Source organism: Ambystoma mexicanum, chromosome 3q, assembly GCF_040938575.1.
Source record: "Ambystoma mexicanum isolate Mex_15411 chromosome 3q, UKY_AmexF1_1, whole genome shotgun sequence".
Lineage (NCBI taxonomy): Eukaryota > Metazoa > Chordata > Amphibia > Caudata > Ambystomatidae > Ambystoma > Ambystoma mexicanum.
In genome coordinates, this window is record NC_090926.1 from 183,366,578 (window position 1) to 183,386,334 (window position 19,757).

Sequence of the window (19,757 nt, forward strand, 5' to 3'; positions counted from 1 at the left end):
GTTGTTTAATGTAGTTGGTTTTGGCCTTGCGTTGGTTCGTTCTTACCACAATGTACCTTCCTTCTTTGTCCCTGGTTATATCAGATCAAATAATTATTTTAATAAGAAACCTTGAGTATACGTGTTATTTGAATACTTATCACTGAATCTCCACGTTGCACCTCTACAGCTCACACTGACCCCTCTTGTGATAAGCTTGGCAGCTGTCACTCTACCAACTTGTGTAGTACAGGTCTATACCAAAGGTGGGTTCCCTATTGCCATGAGGACAAGGCTGGTGTAGTCTCCCACAGGGTTACTACAATCTTGCCTAACACTGGTTACCACAAGTAGGCTCAAAATGGCTCTTCTGGTCACATGGGCTCTTTGTGGGCTCCCATCATTGCAGTCTCTATATCTAACTGGTTGAGATGGATTTTCAGAATCAACCGTGGGGTGGAATCTGAGAGGCCAAACTATTATGGCAAACAGAAAGACACTGATGTCTAGCCAAACCCAGTCAAAGTAGATTGGCAGAGCAGTAAGGCCTTCGACTCAGGAGGGGTGCGAGTGGTCTAGGGCTACAATGAGCCATGCACAGAGCATTCCAATAATTCCAGTTGGACAGAAGCACAAACATATACAATTATTGATTGGGCTTTTTAAGATGCACGCTATGCAATTGATAATTAGGTATCACAACTATAATTAAAATACATATATACATTTATATTGGGCCAATAGAACATCACTAATTTTAGCAACATTATGCTATTGAAATGGAAGCAACACTCAATATCTGACACTTATTTCTCATTAACGTCACTACTCATTTTAGTACCATTAAACCCAGTTAAGAAATGTAGGTAGAAAACATACTGGTGAACCGACAAGGTACACTGCACTTAAGTCCAGACCCAATGGGGAATGAGGCCTAGTGCCCAAAAGTGACCAGTTCAACAACACACTGTTCAGGGGGGAGGAGGGGTGGTGGTGGTGGGTGGGTTACTAATGGATTATTACAATCACTACACAAAAGGTAACAACGCATGAAAGGTGGCCACACGTATTTCTGTGCGTAGTTGTGGGTAATCGTGTATCCCTTAATGTATATATATTTTGTAGGAGCTAACTGAAAAGAGTCCAGAGGCAGACTTCAGCACACACACAGATACATGTGAGGGTTCTAGTGCCAATGCATTCCGGAATATTATTCCTTCATCAGGACGAGCCTCAGTCTGAATATGCATTTCCATTAGATAGTGCTGGGTCAGGAGCTCATCTGCTATACAATTACTACACAAAAGACCACAGGTTGCAGGTATGCGATCTAAAGCCAAGGCAAGTTCGGAAAGTTTATTACTCATTCCCACCATTCAAGGAAAGGCAGGAGGGAACCTTGACACCCACTGATATTAGTTCGGCTAGGGAGGATCGAGTGAGGACTTCATGCCTAAGTAACACTGACAAGGTGTTGGGAGGGGACCAGGATTCGTAGGTGCAACTTACTCCACTTACTCTTATTCTTTAAGGGAGCACTACAAGAGTTCCTAGATCTGCTGAGCCCTCTTCTGCAATGTATCTGTTAGGGAGAATTATCATACATGTGCTAATTCCCTTCACCTTAGAGACCCCCCCAGCAACTTTGCTGTATTTTGAGGACTTGATTTTTTTTTTATCCTGGAAAGAGGGAACCCCCCCCCCCCCTCATGTATTTTACATGTGTTCTTTGATTATGGGGTTTTAGATGACTCCACAGGCATCTTTTCATGTGCGTCACACAGCACCCGCAGTGTGACAACCCTTCTCTGGGATAAACTGTTTCCCAGAGAATGTAAAGTTAAATTGACTATGTCTTTTTAAATTCCTAGACCCAGCACACACCATCTTACAATACAGTGCTGGAGGGGTTACCTAGTATCCCCTATGTCAAGAAACTGATGTAGCAATCAAATGCTACCCTTTTCCATCGAAATGGCTGGTGGCAGTGGTTTTACAACGAACCACCATGATTTTCCCAACCACGAATACCAGTAGCTAAAAATCGCAGCAGCCATGTTTTTCAAGATGGCGCCCAAGCCCTTTTTGTTTAAAAAGGTCCCAGTCTTTTCACAATTTCTTTTTGGAAAGGTCCTTCGTGTGTGTCTGCGCGCCAAACCAGGTTTGGTCCCTTTGTTTCTATGCCTTGGCGGGCTTCAGGACTGAAGACCGCCTCTGGCACACGAGTCTGGGGTGGGCAGGAAGTGATGGAGGTGCCCGAAACTCCCTGTGCTTAGTCTCCTAGGAGACCCACATGCACTCGGATGATTGGCTGGCTGACTGTCCGGCAAGGACAGCCACTTTGCTGGGTGAGTGGCAGATAGGCTGGAAAGGGAGAAACTGTTTAAAAGGCATGTCTCTTGGCTTGGAAGGCAGAGTCGACCACTGGAACAAAAGAACCGAAAACGAGCTGGAAGAGGACAGCTGCTGCAACTCCTGGATCGTTGGTTTGCCTGGTGGATCCCTGCTGCCGGTTCGAAACGTCAAGTTTACCTTGACAGACAAGCCCTACAAGGACAACTTCTTCCTTTGAGTTGGTAGGACCAACCAACTCGTAAGCCACCTGGACACCATTCTCAGAGCTGGTTGTATTTTCCTCACAGTGCTGCAGGAAACCGAATAACCAGGGAGAAGGACACCAGTTTGTTTGCTGGACTAGAGCTACCGGAATTGAAGAATTGTCAGTTTGGCCAGCTTTGTGATCAGTCCTCATGCAGGACGACAACGTCCTCCCTCTTGTCCCCACGACAGGCTCAGGAACAGCGAAATCTGCAGGAACTGCCAGGAACAGAAGTATTCGGTTGCATCTTTTTCTTTAATATAAGGTACTGTGAAAACGAGACCAAGAGAACTTACTGCTCACAGCGAAAGTTTGTGGAACTTTGGCAACTTGCAGGCCTAGTCAGCTTGTGACCCGACATATGAACTTTTCTTCCGTGAACTACTTCCGAGAACCATGGCAAAGACTTTTCCGTTTAAATACCAGAACCGTTTTTATCTATACAAGACACTAGTCCATTGACTTTGGCCTACCTATTGCATTGAATCAACTCCCCTGGTGAACTCAAACTATTTGCACTGTTTTAGAGTAACTAATATTCATTTTATTTACTTATGCCTTTTTGCTCCTACTTCAAATGTTCTGAATGCCATTTTGCTCCTCCTTCAAAGTAGTGTACATGTTTCACAACTGGTTAGTGTTAAGTATTTTAAATTTTTGTGCGATATTGCTTGCCTCTGTGTAGTGAATGTTTTCTAACTCACTGTGTAATAAATTAAGTGTTTTATCAAGAAACCTTGAAATTAAATGTCTGAATACTTGTGATTGTAGACCTCTGTGTAACATTACAAGCTCTCATTCCCTCGAGATAAGCCTGGCTGCTCAGCTCGCTACCAAAAACTGTGTGGTACAAACTTATACAAAGGTTGGTTTTGCTTACACCTTTAGTCCTCGTGTGTAGTGGTCCCAGAGGGTACTGCATACAAACTTTGCCCTACAGTCTGGCCGAGGGATGTCCAGAGGCCTGAGGTGCGGAGGTTAGTTTTAACATTGGGATTTGGTCTCACAGTATGTGGTTCAGGTGATCCAGTTCTGAAGACTGGACGGCTGAACACCCTTGAAACAAACATATCAAGACATCCAGGGCACAAAGTCAGTTTCCTGTGCAAGCAGGGGTGTTGCTATGTCTGGAAAAGATCAGGGGCTAAAGCTAATGTCGGGATTGGCAGGACTCGGGGCTAGGTAGCATTTTGGTTGTAGCACCTGAACTTCTATCCCGTGCTACAACCAAAAGACTCTGGGCTATACCCACCAAACCCCCCCACCCTCCCTAGCACCACCTCCGTGTGAGTTACCACGAACCGGCTGTGATATTCATAGGATGAACAAAGCAGCAGGCCCACCTCTTCTCATCAGTGTTAAGGCGGAAATCACAGGAGCAGACATCTTGTACAAGTTGGGTACTTCTAATACTAAGTTCTAGGGATGCACTCTGAACAGCGACAGCTGCAGCTAGGTAGCATGAGACAGCTTGACAATCCACTGGGTGGTCCAGGGACACTTCAAAAAGCTCAGCAGACACAGATCCTTGACGGGTTGCTACAGGTTTTTCCTACCAGACAAGGGCCTTCTTGATATCAGGACAGAGTAGCACAACTTCACCCAGACTGTGCTGATGTCAATGCTGGTCAGCTTTAACAGGTTACATGTCTTTATAACAGATTATTTTATAACAAATTACTATAATGGAAAAAATATTCTGGGGGTAGCCACCATAACCATTTCCCCCACAAGATGTAACCAGGGCCAGCCACTGGTCAAATATTCTACATAGCAACAGAAACTCTAGCTCAGATTTTGACTGGGACCAGACAGTCCCAGCCCTCACATTCGGCACCACACAAACCACAAATTTGCCCAAGATAGTATGAGCTTTGCCTGGGCAGGGGCTTTCCATAAATGGCAATTGCAGACCCTAGAGGGCAGGATGAAGGTCAATGAATAGGCAAAAATCTTATGGCACAGCCATTTCATAGTACATGGCACTCTTGATAGCATTATGCAGTAAAATGTAGACGTGCACATATGCTGCCACCAACCCATCCTGGACACAGTAATTTTAACCATTGTGATGCGTTAAGTATTACAAATACAAGAAAACCACTAAGGGGGACAGTCTCTGTACTGCAAGTCCTAGGGACTAATCAGTTTCCCCATAAGAGTGAGAAAAAAGCAGAGCGCTTTACTTGCCCCCAAAAGGTCAGGCCAGCAAGTAAACAATAGCAAAAGATGAGGTGTACCATTAAGATCGAGGGGATGCAAGCAGCAAAAATAAGCTTTCCTGAAGCGGTTGAAGGCTAGTAGGTCCCTGCACTATCCCTCTCTCAACCCTCTCACTTCATGGGGAGGTTCCTTTGGCAGTCACTGAGGAACTAGTATGATTGGTAATCTGACCCTCTATCCCAACACCTTTTCATGACTGGCTATTTGGCTTGTGGCCAATGTGCAGACTGATTTTCTATACTGTGGCCTGGTGGACAGATGTATAGATGTCAACCCATGTTGTGACCGGGACTACTCTGGGAGCTCTAGCTAAACCAGCTCAAGGTAGCAAGGCTTGTAAGGTGTCCACAATAAGCACACAGTGAAATATTCAAGCAAAATACTTAAACTGGTATAAAAATGCTTCTTTGCATATGGCCAAATAACAGTGAAAAATGACTAACCGGTGATATTATCACTCAATATTAAAAGTTAGATACAATTAGTGGAGTAGGGCATAATACATATCAAACCCCTGAAAAGGAAGGTACAGATTAATATTAGCACTACTAGTCCACAGAGATTCAATCCTCATCCCTAGGATGTATGGGGCCTTGTGCCCAAGAGTTCAGCAAAGTTCAATACAGTTTTGAGAAGCTGGAAAAATTAAAGGTAGGGTCTCCGGTCCCAATGGACTTTAGGGGTCAGGTAGGTATTGCTAGAACTCACCCACCCCACACTCAAATTCTTCACAGGACTTGGCAGGTCGATTGAAGGTTCAAGGTCACTTTCCTGACGTCCGTCTCTGCCCTTGATTCGCAAGGGTTGCAGGTTCGAGCAGCTCTCCGGCCGGTTTCCAATGCTGGTGCAAGGTCTCCCAGTTGAAGACTGCAGCAGAACTAGTTGCAGGGCCCCTCTCAGGACAGGAATGGACGCAGATAAGCAGTTTTGGACAACTGTCACCAATGCAAAGGGATTCACTTAGCACGGCCAGACTTTACCTCTCATCTCGGGTGTTCTTGATGCTAGGACTATAACATTTCACAGAGTTAAGTCTTATTGCACAAGCCTGAACTCAGAATGGCGATGTTTGCAGCATGGTAGCCCAAACTCAGAACTGGTCAGCCACAGGGCCGTCGTGGGGCAGTTCTGAAGGCTCTTAATAGAGCTCCGAGCTTGTGGAGAATGGATGTTCTCTCCACTCAAAGGCTTGCAGCTCCTTCACAGGACTGCTAGTTATCTTCCACAGGACAGGGCTGTACCAGGGCAGCAGCGCAAGTTAGCCACCAAGCCTTCTTCCGATGGGTCCAACGTATCCTTGGAAGTCCTGTAGCTAAACAGGAGTCTGGGCTCTTTCGGTTTCTTACAGGACCTCTGTAGAGTGGGTGCAGGCAGTGCTGCAGATACTATTTTGGAGGTGGGAAGGTTGTACTCACCATTTTTAAACTTTGAGAGTAAATGTGATTTAAAGAGTAAAAATGACTTCTTTGCAAGAGTAAAATGTATGGGACATCCTGCCGACGTGTGCAAAAACTACGAAAATCATTACCCTGCGGCAACTTTCTGCATTGTGACAGAATACACCTTTCATTATCTGTCAATTTGGTCTGTCCTGTATATATTTAAATGTTGAAAACACCAAAACCTTGCCAATTAAAAAGTAAAGCCAACATGAATGTTATTTTTGTGTTTTGAGGTTTGCCAGCAGAATTGTCTTGATCTTTAATAAAAGTCCTAATTTCCTGGAGCCATTACTACATAGTGGTATGTCAATGTTATGATACAACAGGGCAGAGAGGTAAGGACTCCATGCTAAATTCTACACCTATACTCACGAGATATATATCATATACATATGATATATTACTCACCGTGATCGTATTTCTGATGCTTGCATCTGCTTGGATTTACATGCTGTGCATAGTCCGACATCTAGTGGAAGCTGCGCAGTATTACAGTTTTCGAAACTCGAAAATGGATGTAGATAGGGCATGCCAGTAATACTATCCCTAGTGTGACGTCCCCTGTACCCATGATCCCTCACGCATCGAAGTCCCTCAGATTGTTATTTTTTCTGACATCTGGTAGCATGAGGTGTAGCTATATCCAAGCAGATACTATTAGACAAGCTCATAAGCATCCATGTGCCTTCTCTCCGAGGGGAGGAAGGGTGGGTCACATGTGAATCCAAGTAGATACGAGCATCAGAAATACAATTACGGTGAGTAATGTATCCCTTCTGAGTCTTATGGAATCTGTTTAGATCACATGCTGGGCATAGATTAGTGAGCAGTGGAAGAAGGAGGATGGATGTGAGAAGGTTCATGAGCGAATAAGTGTCTTAGAACCGCATGTCCCACTTGTGTATCTGTCTTGGAATGGGTGTCAATGCAGTAGTGCCGAGTGAAAGTATGTATAGAGCTCCATGTAGCAGCTTTGCGAATACGGTCTAAAGGAACATTCGCAATGAAAGCCAGTGTGGCTCCAGTACCTCTTGTGAAGTGGGCCCTGAGCGTAAAAGGCAGTGTCTTATTTGAAAGGGAATAGCACAGTTGGATACATCCAGCTATCCACCTTGAGATGGCGTTTTTAGAGACGCAATCTCCTTCTCTGCCTGGCGCTATGGAGACAAACAGCTGGTCTGTTTTTCTTAGCGGTCTTGTCTACGTAGTAGAGGATTGCCCTCCTCACATCTAGTGTGTGGAGTTTTACCTCAGTAGAGCTTATGGGTTCTTGGAAGGTCGGTAGCTCAATAGACTGGTTAACATGTAATTTTGAAATAAACTTCGGTGAAAACCTAGGATGAGTTTGTAGAACCAGTTTGTCCTTATGTATAGTAAAGAAAGGATCCTGCACTGACAGAGCTTGGATTTCACTGACCCTTCTTATGGAAATGATAGCTACTAAGAAGGCAGTTTTATAAGTCAAATGTTTGAGACTACATTTGTGCATGGGCTTGAAGGGAGGCCCCATGAGTTTATCAAGTACCACATTAAGGTCCCAACCTGGTGGTGGGTTAGAAATTGGAGGGTGGAGTCTCTTTAGCCCTTCCATAAATACTTTAACCACTGGCACTTTCCACCATGACACCTTGTTATTGGAGGTGGTCTAGGCTGATAAAGCTGCCAGGTGCACTTTGAGTTAAACACTAAACCTGCATCCACTAGGTGGAGCATATAGGCGACGATATTGGAAGGAGTACAATCAATTGGGTCGATTAGTTTATTCTGGCACCAAATAACAAATCTTTTCCATTTATCAAAGTAGCAGTGTCTTGTGTTAGATTTTCTTGACTCTTAAGATAGCCATACGTCTCTGGGGTAAATTGAGATGGCAAAACTGACTTCAGGAGCCATGCTGCCAAGTTCGAGTTGGGTTGAGGATGCACGGTTTGTCCTTCGTGCTGGGAGAGTAGGTTGTACCAGTACGGGAGTCTGATTTGGGGGGGGGGTCGCACACCACCAGTTTGCGTAGGTGTGGAAACCATGGTTGTCTCGCCCACATAGGAGCAACTAGGGGCGTCATCGATTCCCGGTGTATCTTGTTCACCACCTTCCTCATCAGAGGGGTTGGTGGAAAAGCGTAGGCAAACATCCCTGACCAATTCATCCATAGAGCGTTCCCCTTGGAGCCTAGCTGGGGGAACCTGGATGCGAAGTCTGGGCATTGTCTATTTTCGGCTTTGGCGAATAGATCTATAGCGGGGAAACCCCACTGAGAGAAGAGATCTTCTACGACTTAATGTAGTCACCATTAGTGTTCCTCTGGGAAGGGGATCTCTGCTCAGAGGGTCTACTAGTGAATTGAGAACCCCTGGAACATGTTGGAATGTTCTGCCTGAGCGCCCATTTCCAAATTTTCTGGGCAAGCTTGGACAGATTTGGCGAATGAGTGCCCCCTTTTTTAAGTAAAACATTGCCGTTGTGCTGTCTCTTAGGATCTGCACTGACAGGTTGGATAGGAAGGATTCGAAGGCCCGAAGCGCTCTGAAGACTGCCAGAAGTTCTAGCAGATGGATGTGGTTCTGAGCCACTGTGTGAGACCAGAGACCCTGAGCTGTGTGGTGAAGGTAGTGAGCTCCCCACCCTGCCAGTGAGGCGTCTGTTGTGACGATGGCTTGTATCTCTGGAACGTAAAGGGGTTTCCCCTTTGTAAGATTCTCTTGTTCACCAGCGAAGACTCTGTACTAGTGTTGGCAAAACGACCACTAGATCGTCCCACTGACCACTTGCTTGAGACCACTGTTTCGCCAACCATTCTTGCATGGGTTGCATGCGCTCGTGGGGAACCAGGTAAATGCAAGATGCCATCATGCCTAGCAGCACCTTGAACTGGTAGTGCTGGCTGTCCATCTTGAAACGCAAGAACCTTCTGTACGCTGGGAACATGGAAATAGGAAAATAAGCATCTTTTGTATCCAATGTTGCCATGTAATCCCCTTTTTCAGTAGGGGGGGGGGGATTACCTCTTGGAGTGTTGTCATGCAGAACTTTTGTGGCTTGACATACTTGTTTGCAGGGCGCAAGTCTAATACTGGGCGCATCGTTAGATTTTTTTTGGCACAAGGAAGTAGGTTGCATAAATACCCTTGTTTACCTGGTTGCCCGGGACGAGTTCTATTGCGTCCTTTGCAAGAAGAATGACAATCTCAAGGAGGATTCATTGGTGCTCCAAGCAGTGTACTCTGTCTTGGAGGATGGTTGCGGGGGGCGTTCTAGTAGCTCTATACAGTACCCTGCGGACACTGAAAACGGCACCCATCTGTCCGAAGTGATTCCTTCCCCATGCGTGGGTGAAGGTAGAAATGCACCGCACCTACTGGGGATGCATGGGAAGGGACCAGGAGCGGAGCATCACTTTATTGGGTGGCGTACCACCTCTACCGGGATTGCCTCTACCTGTAGTGGGGCCCCTGTATTGACCTCTGGTGAAACCCCGAGTAGCCTGGATTGATTGCTGACCTGTGCGGTTCCTTGATTTTGATGGTTGGAATATCTCTAGGAGCTTTGGCTGCGAAAGCGATGAAAATGATCATTTCCCCTTTGACCCGAGGGCTTATTTGTCATTTGCCCGAGGGATTATAAGGTTTCGTATTCGTCCTTAGCCGTCTTTAGTGTCTCCTCCACCGCTTTCCCAAATAGGACGTTCGGCTCTACCGGCATGTCTATGAGAGTGGCTTGGGTCTCGGGCTTGAACCCGGATTGTTTTAGCCAAGTATGGCGTTTAATTACAGTACCTTTTGCTATTAATCTCCCTGCATGATCTGCTGCATCGAAGTTTGCCTTAAGGATTCATCCAGACACAGATCTTCCGTCTGATGCAATTTGGGCCAACTTGTTTCCATCGGTGGCAATTGTAGCTTGCTAACAGTTGTGGTATTTGCAATCCGTGCTTGGTATGCTGACGTGGATGCCATCTTCCTCCCCAGAGCATATATTTTCTTGCTCCCTTTGTCAGGGGGGTGCTTCTGCAGAAGCTAGTGGTGTGCCTGCCCTCTGGTGGTTGTTACTACCAATGATTCTGGTTTTAACTGACCCCTTATGTATAAGGGATCGGAGGGAGCAGCCCGAAATAATTTTTCTACTCGTGGATTAACTGCCCAAGTAAGATTAGGGGTTACCAGAGAAGGATCAATTCTGCGCTGGAATGATTTTAATATGGGGATAGCTTAGGCACTGGATTTTCTGTCCTAGGATTTCTTCTGCAAAATCTCTATCTTCTTGGACACCCTGTGTGTGTTTAAAAATGAGCTGCATCTTTAGCTAGTACCTCATTAAGTAATGGTTGATTATCAACCGGTGAGTCATTCACTGGGGGATCTTTTGGAATAGGGGAGTCAAGACTGTAGGCTTGCGCCTCAACTTCCTCTTCCTGGTCCTCATCTCCATAGGAATCAACCCCTTTCTGGTCCTCCAGCATCTGTGTTTGTCTCCTCACTATATGGCTCTGGATGGTAAGGCTGAATTATTGAAGGGTCTGAAACCAAACCCTGCGCTGGAGTCTCAGAACAGAGCCTTTTAGTATGGGGTTGAGGGTCCTTGGATCCCGAAGGGGCAGAGGTAGCTGGTGTGTTTTGATAACTATGGAAATAATTAGGGTCTTTTTCATAGAAGTCTACAAAAAAGGACATCCTTCTCATTACCCTACCAATGTCCTCCGAGTTCCATTGCTTCGAACTGGGAATAACCCTCTCTTTCTGTGGTTCCTCATCCATGCCCATATCTTGAAGAGTGGGAGGAACAATCTTTTCCTTGGTGACAGTGTCAGGGACTTTGGATTTTAATACAAATTTAGGGTCTTTGCTTTTCCTTTTGAACCTGGTGTTCGGAGTTTTTTAAAAAAAAATGCCCCCCCGCCCCTTCCTATGACTAGAGGAATGTTTTCTTAAACCTTTAGGGTCTTCTGAATCTCGACACCAGGTGTCAAAACACGCAGAGGTGGTGGCACGAGATTTAGAAGTCTTGGAAGAGGAGCGTCGAATCTCAGAAGTAGACGTCGAACTTGCTACTTGGGGGAAGAGGTCCGATTAGTGTGAGGACAGGGCCTCAATGACTTTTGGTAATGTGGCACCTTTTGCAACCGTGAACGGTTGTCTGTCGTGAGGCGAACGTGACCGGGAACGCCCAGAGGAAGCCGAATCAGTGGACCGCTCTCTAATTCCCTTCTGTTGCCGATCAATTGCCATAAGTGTTGAATATCGGCTGGAGCTAATGTGCTTGGTGGAAGAGGGGTGTGTTGCCCTCTAGCCACCGGTTGTTGTCCCCACAACTGAACCGTCGGTCAGTCCTCCGAGGTTGGGGGATTGAGCGTTTGTGTCTAAAGTCACCCCTGTGCCTTCACCGTCTGATAAGGCAGCGTTGCTGCCATCGCTGAAGGAACTCACGGCGTCCATGGCCTCTAGCTGCCTTGCGCAGTGGGCCCAGCGCTTCGTCGAGCGGTCCTCGAGTGTTTCGGTCTTGAAGAGCTTACAAGCTGTACAGTGATCCTCGGGATGGTCTTGTGGGAGACACAAGTAACATGTATTGTTTTTGTCTACCCAGGGAAACCTTCGGTTACACTTTGGGCAGAATTTAAAGAGAGTATTCTCCATATGTTACTAATTGGCAGCAGGCGGGTATATGTAGGAAACTAGTGTGACCACCCCCCACTCCCTACTTGCACAGGGCCGAGGCCAGAGGCCTTGCGAGGCCAAAAGTCTGTTGTGTAGTCTCGACGGCTGATTTTCTCAGTCTCGATTCACTGATGTTGATCTTCAGGGTAGGGTTGGAGAAAACGGGGACATTTAGCCATTTATCAATATTACAAAAGCCAAGGGAACTCTGCGATATGCTTCCAACAAGTATGGCGGAAAAAACAATCTGAGGGTCCTACACGCATGAGGGATCATGGGTACAGTGGACATCACACTAGGGTTTGTATTACTAGCACCCCCTAGTTCGACGCACCTTTGAGCTTCAAAAAACAAACTAATACTCCGCAACTTCCACTAGATGTCAGCCTTTGCACAGCATGTGATCTAAGTAGATTCCACAAGCCTCAAATATACATATATACATATATATATAGTGCTTTTGGCAAACACTGTGCATAAAACAATTATCACAATTGCCACCAAACTGAAGTCGGTACTCCATTATTGACCCTGAAAGGCTGAGTTGGCCTTGCCGGGATTTGAATCTGCAAACTACAGATCACGCACAAATTGCAGTAACGAGCACCCAACCAGCTGAGCTATCTTATTGGTCAACATTGCTCAGAGGTCAGTAAACTGAGTAATAACTTAGGTATAATCGCAGTGCTTCAATGTTGGACAAACGACATATGAAGCGCTACATAAAGTTAAATACCTATATGGACTGTCACGGACAGATTTTGCTGACTTCTTTTACAATTATAAATAGAACATTCATTTATTTCTTTTTGAACAGTGCTGTGCTTCCTGGAGAGTCAGGTTTTGGATGTTTTAATTTTAGTCTTGAAGAATTGAGAGGCTATAACACCTGTGATTGGTGTAATGACAATCTCTCACCCTTGAGCAAAAACTCTGCTGCCACTGACCATTTATAGTAATGTACTCATTGACTGCAAGGTTGAATGGATGTAAACTAGACTGTGCATACTCATCATTGCACACATTTTTTATAATTAGAGTTTAAATTGAATTAGTGTAAAAATCTGCCTCGGAATTATGCAGACAGCACAGGAACTCTATTGCACAATTGTATTTTCAAAGGTTTGCTTTCACTGGAAAAAAAAACAATTTGTTAGAAAAGATTCAGTCTCAATTGCAACTTAGTTTCCCATCTTAATTATTTACTCCTAAAATGCTAGGAAAATAAATATGAATAGCGATTCCCTTTGCTCCATGAGCATCTACACACAACAAAAGCTGAATGGAAAGACACCATTTCTTTGATCACTGTGTGCAGTTTCTTTTTTTGAAAGGCTACAGAGAAATGCATTCTGTTTCAGAGGCTTTTCTCCATGGCTTGCAAATACATACATGTAGATAAAAAAAAAAGAAAAAAACCAAAAAGACCTGTTCTGGTTTCGGTCAAGTAACCAGACCTTTGCACCATACCTGTTCTAAACTTGTGTGTAAATGTACACAGAAAAAATCTAAAGCTGCCGTATTCACAAGATTTTCATGTGTAAAAAGGCCACGTATACCTTATTTGGAGGCCTGCGTGTAGGGGTCCGCTTATACTAAAAGCCAGGTAAGAGCAGCATATGACTCAGACACACTGGCACCAGTTTGAAGATTGGGACCAGACAGTCCCAGCCCACTTCCTGGCAGCAAACCCACATAGCCCCCTAGTAGCCCGCCAAAAGCCTCTGCTTTCCTGAGCTCTGGAAGTCATAAGGATTTTCCTGGCCTCACAGGTCAGGAAGAAGGCTAGGACAAGTTGGCCAAAGGACAAGAGAAAAATCTTGCGGCATGGCCATGTTTGACCACTAGCCACACGCAGTAAGGTTAAAATGAAATGCACACAAAAAAAGAAAAAGGTTTTTAAAAAAGTCAATGCTGCCATCAGCTTGTCCATTTAGCACCCCTAGAGTAACCAACAACCTTCTTGAGTGTTAATCTAGGGCAAAACAAGAAGTGTACCCCATTATACAATGATAAAACATTACCACAAGTGATAAGTTACTAAAAGTTGTAACTAATTAACTAGACAAAGGGAAAAGAGTACTGACGGCCTGAAGGACGTCAGTTTCCCCATAACAGATTAGAAAAAACCAGTGAAGCTCAAGACTTCACTGCACCGTTAAAAAAACAGGTCAGATACAGAAAGAAAAGCAAAAGGTTTGGGGGTCCATATAAAATGGAAGAAAAGGTGCACTAAAAAGGAATCTTTGCTAACAGCCAAGCCCTTTTCCCAGAGGCATTTAGGTTCTGCCCTGCCCCCAGCTCGCTCTTGCTTGCTGGTTCCTGTAAGGAACTAGTTACTTACCTGTAACTGTTGTTCTCCAGCATGGGTCTGGCATGGATTCACATGCTCATGAATATTCCCCGTCGTCAGGCTGGGAATCCTCGGTAAACAAAAAACCAGTATCAGTTTCGTTTCTGATCTGTCTTTCGTAGTAGTAACCAATCACTGATCTCTGCGTCATACTGACCACAGCCAATGACTGCCCTCTACCTAAGCCCCGCCTCTGGCAGCCATCTTCAGATTTGGTAGCACGTGAAGTGGCAGTATGACCAAGTGAAGAGCCGCAGAGGGGTAGGCGGGAGGGTTTGCATGTGAATCCATGCCAGACCCATGCTGGAGAACAGTTACAGGTAAGTAACTTGTTCCTTCTCCAGCATGGGGTCTGGCATGGATTCACATGCTCATGAATAAAGAATGCATAGCAGTACACACATGCACAATCACGGGAGGTGGCAAAGGCTCAACATTAAGCATCACATCAAACTCAACATTAAGCAAATCTTACCTCCTCACCAGGCTCACCTCAGGCGAACAGGTTGCGCAGCACTGCTTGGCCGACCCTGGACTCCTCCCTGGAATCCCGATCGACGCAGTAGAATTTCGTGAAGGTGTGCGTCGACCTCCACGTAGCAGCCCTGCAGATGTCCAGCAAGGGCACACCAGATAGGAACGCCGTGGTAGCTGCCATCGCTCGGGTGGAATGGGCTCTCGGACGGCCAGGCAGGGGTCGGTTTGCCAACTGATGACAGTACATGATACAGCCGGAGAGCCATCTGGAAATGGAAGCCTTCGAGAGAGCCTTCCCCTGATTGACAGGTCCAAAGTTCACAAAGAGTTGCGACGTCTTCCGAAAACCCTTCGTGCGGTCCACGTAGAACTTCAGCGCTCTAGCCACATCCAGCGAGTGCAAAGTCCTTTCAGCCGGCGACGAAGGCGACGGGAAGAAAACAGGCAACACCAAGGGTTCGTTGAGGTGGAAGTCGGACGGCACCTTGGGCATGAAGGAGGGGTGCGTCCTGAGCACTACCCTTGTGGCGTGAAAAGTCAAGTACGGGGCCTTGCAGGAAAGGGCCTGGATCTCTCCCACCCGTCGTGCGGAGGTGATGGCCACAAGAAACGCTGTTTTCGACAAGAACTTCAACAGAGCCGAGTGCAGAGGCTCGAACGGAGGTCCGATGAGCTTGGTCAGCACCACGTTGAGCTCCCACGCTGGGGCCGGAGCCTTCACCGGCGGGAACGATCTGAACAGTCCCTTCATGAACTCTTTCACCAGACGATGAGACCACAAAGACGTCCGCCCCGTGGTTCTGGTGTATCGGGAGATCGCAGCAAGATGAATCTTGATGGACACGTGCGCCAGTCCAGCTTTGGCCAGCGTCAGTAGGTACGGCAGTACTTGGGGAGCCGTAATCCGCAGAGGGTTAATCTTCTGTGCGTGGCACCGGACAGAGAACCTCTTCCATTTGTGTCCGTAGCATTTAAGAGTGGAGGACGCCCTGGCCTTTGCAAGAACCTCTCTGCAGTCGGCCGGTATGTCGTATCCTCCAAACTCTAACGCTGCAGGAGCCAGGTCTGCAAGTTCGCGACTTCGGGTCGTGATGGAGGATGGCGCCTCCTTCCCTGGAGAGAAGATCCGCGTCCACTGGCAGCTTGATTGACGGGGACGCTGACAAGTCCAGAAGGTTCGGGAACCATATCTGCCTCGGCCACGCAGGTGCGACGAGGATCATCCTGCACCGTGACCTCATCTTGAGCTGGTTGATGAGCCTGATCAGCAATGGCAATGGAGGTAACGCGTATAGAAACAGGCCCTCCCAGGGGAACGAGAAAGCATCGCCCCTGCTCCTCGGCTGGGGAAACCTGCTGGCGAACCTCCGGCACTCGAGTTTGTCGCCGTCGCGAACAGATCGATCTGGGGTGTGCCCCACCGTCGGAAGAGGCGGTCCACTAGATCCTGTCATAGTTCTCACTCGTGGCACGAGCGCAGCTCCCTGCTGAGTGAGTCGGCGATGGTGTTTTTTATCCCTGCCAGATGAAACGGCACCAGAAACATCCTTTGGGCGACGGCCCAATGCCACAGATCCTGCGCCTCCCTGGACAGGGCTGGGGACCTGGTTCCTCCCGGTTTCCTGATGTAGAACATGGTGGTGTTGTCGGTGAAGATACTCACCACCTTGCCCTTGAGGGACAGAAGGAAGGACCTGAGGGCCCAAAACACTGCACGGAGCTCCAGGACGTTGATATGGAGGGACTTCTCTGTCGGGAGCCAAAGGCCTCTCGCGTGCAGATTTTCGGTGTGCGCTCCCCACCCTTCCAGGGAGGCATCCGTGGTCACTGTCTCCTGGTGGCCGGGGGTCTGGAAGTCCATGCCCGCCGTCAGATGTGCGCGGGTGCCCCACCACCGGATCGCTCGTCGGAAACTCTCGCAGAGTGTGATCCTCTCCTCGAAGCTGCCCGTCGTCTGGATCCAGCACTCGTCCAGGAACCCCTGCAACGGGCGCATCCGGAGCCTGCACAGGGGGATGAGGTAAATGCAAGACGACATCATTCCGAGGAGGGACTTGATGGACCTCACTCTGGCCACGTCCGCAACCAGCATCCGCTGCACCTTGCCCAGAATGGCCCTCGTCCTTTCCTCCGACGGAGAGGCCAGAAGCGACACTGTCGAGATTCGCTCCCAGAAACAGTGCGTCTTGCGCGGGCACCAGGTGGGACTTGGCGTAGTTTATGGAGAATCCCAGGTCCGTGAGAAGTTGGACGGTCCTTGCCGTGTGCTCCACGGCGAGCTCCCTCGTCTTGGCTCGGATGAGCCAGTCGTCCAGGTAGGGGTAGACGTGGATCCCCTCTCGGCGCAGCTGCGCCACCACCGGTGCGAAGCACTTGGTGAACACCCTGGGTGCCGACCTTAGTCCGAAGGGAAGGGCTCTGAACTGATAGTGACGCCCTTGGACCATGAACCTGAGAAACTTTCGGTGTCCCTTTAGGATGGGAATATGGAAGTAGGCATCCTCCAAATCCAACAACGACAGGAAATCGCCCTCCTCCAGCTGACCCAGGACGTGTTGGAAGGTGACCATCCGGAACTTCTGTGCCTTGATGAATTTGTTCAGTCGTAGGTCCAGGATGGGACGCCATCCTCCCGTCTTCTTCACGAGGAAGTATCTTGAGTAAACTCCGGAGCCCCGTAGCCTCTTTGGGACAAGCTCGATGGCGCCCTTCCTGAGCATCGCCTTTACCTCCAAGAGAAGTTGAGGGACGTGATGTTCTTTCCTGGCCACAGGGGGGGACGCGCGGGCACCTGTTTTGAAACTCGAGCGCGTGACCCTGGGCAAGGGCGTCCAGCACCCAACGGTCGGTGGAGATGGAATCCCACACGCTGACCAAGCTCGCCAGCCGGCCTCCCACCGGGGTGCTTCGGTGGAGGCCCCGACCCCACAGCCGGTTCAGTCCTGCTTCGACGAGGCTTTGCCGCCTTGACCTCCTTGGCGACGACGGCGGGGTCCGCCTGACTTGCCTCGTCCTCTAAGCTTCCTGCGACGACGAACGGGCCGCTTGACGGTAGGTGGAAAATCCGCCGCCGGAACCTTTGGAGGCACCCTGTTTGCCTCCGCTGCTCCGAAAGGGCGGCCGCTGTTGCTGGAGAACCCCAAGAGCCCGGGCCGTCTCCGTGTCTGCTTTGATGGCTTGAAGGGAATCATCCACTGTTTTCCCAAACAGGTTGTTTCCATCGAACGGCATGTCCAAGACTCTGCTCTGCACGTCTTGACGGAAGTCAGTAGCCTTGAGCCATCCACGCCGCCTAAGGCACACGCCGTTGCCCAACTGGCGAACTCCAGTGTCAGCGATGTCCGCCGCAATCGTAATGGCGTGGTCCGACGCCACCTCTCCTTCCTGCAAGATCTCTAGGGCATCCGCCCTCTTGTCGTCCGGTAGGAAGTCCAGCAGGGGGGCCAGTTTGTACCACAGCTCCCTGTCGTAGCGGGCTACGATAGCCAAGGCGTTGGCCGCCTTAATTGTCGTCGCTGCAGACGAGATGACCCTGCGTCCCATCGTATCCAATTTCATTCCCTCGCCATCCGGCGGGGAATGGGTTCTTGAGGAGGGCGAGGCCCTCATCCCAAATATCGTCCAGTAGAGGCACGGAGAGGACCGTCTTCCTCTTGGCCTCGCGCCGTTGATAAAGGAAACCTTCCTTCTTCTCTTCCGGGCAGAGCTGGAAGAGCTCGGATGCCCTGGCGATCATGGAGTGAAACGATCCAATCTCGTCGGGCGGGGAAGCCCGGGTGGGAGGTGACGACGGCAGATCCTCGTCGTAAACCTCGTCGTCCGTACCCATCGCGGCCGTGTCAGTCCCCGTATCATCCCCACGAGTCGTGGACGGGGAGGAGGGCTGAACAGGGCGTGATGGCTGAAAAGGAGGTGGAGGATGAATCCTTCTTCTCTTAGGGGGAGGGCTCCCAGAAGGGCCTGGCTCTGGGTCCCCCGCTGGTGGTAACGGCAGTCTCGTCCTTATCTCCGAGCATAAGGACTGTATAGCCAACAAAATGGCCGCCGAGTTGTCTTGCGGCGCTGGTTAAGGGGAGTCCGACGGGCGGTCAGGGGCCGCGTCGGCACCCTCGACGTTATCGTAGTCTCCTACGTCGGGATCCCTCCCGACGGGCTGGTCTTCTTCCACGCCAACGCCGTGGCTTAAGACTTCGATCAGCTCTTCCTCAGAGGTTGAGGCCGAATCCACGACGACCTCCTGCCCCCCCCTTTCTTCTCCGGAGGTTTCACGGGGGTCCTGTCGATGGGCATAAAAGAGGACTCCCTCCGCGGTTGCAGGGAGACTGAGCCCCCGAGGTCGCCACCACTGGTGTAGCCTCCACAGGCTGAGCCCGGGCCGCTGCGACTGTCTCGATAGAGGCCTTGGCCGGATGGACTAAGGCTTTCACCGCCTTGGGTGCGCTCACCGCCTTCTCCTTAGGGGAAGGGACACTGCCTCGCTCTCCCTCCGATGGGGCCTTCGAGCTCGACCTGGACCTCTCCAGGAGCTTCGCCGGGTGCTCGGCCTTCCTCTTACCCGAACCAGAGCGTTGGCTCGTGGTTGATGGTGGCTGGGGAGGATGCGCCCTGCCTGGCGCCCGTAGAACCCGACCGTTCGGCGCTCCCGGTGCCAGCGGACTGGCGCTGCTTGGCCTTGTGTTGGACCCCCGTCGCCTGGGCGTCCTCAAAGGTCTTAGAAGACCGCTCAGATTTCTTCTTCTCGCCTGACGGGCTCTTCCCTTCCAGCCAGTTGGCGAGACGTTGATGGCGGTCCTTCATGGTCCGCTCCGACATATTGCCGCAAAACGCACAGTCCTTCTCCACGTGCGTCTTGTCCTCATGTAGGCAGTAAAGACAAAAGGAGTGTTAGTCCTCCTTAAAGACATTCTGAAGCTGGCATCCAGGGCAGACCCTTTACAGCTTTCCGGGCGTCGAGCTTCCCTTCTCCTGGGCCATGTCCGAGATGGGCCTGAGAAACTTCTGAGTCCTCCAAAAGCGTGGCTCGACGAAATCTTCAC

General features: G+C 49.0%; 1 protein-coding gene across 1 annotated transcript in view; it reads right to left on the reverse strand.

Annotated features, from left to right (window-relative positions):
* LARP4 (La ribonucleoprotein 4) overlaps nucleotides 1-19,757 on the reverse strand; it is a 615,863-nt gene that overhangs the window by 88,873 nt on the left and 507,233 nt on the right. The window lies entirely within an intron of this gene.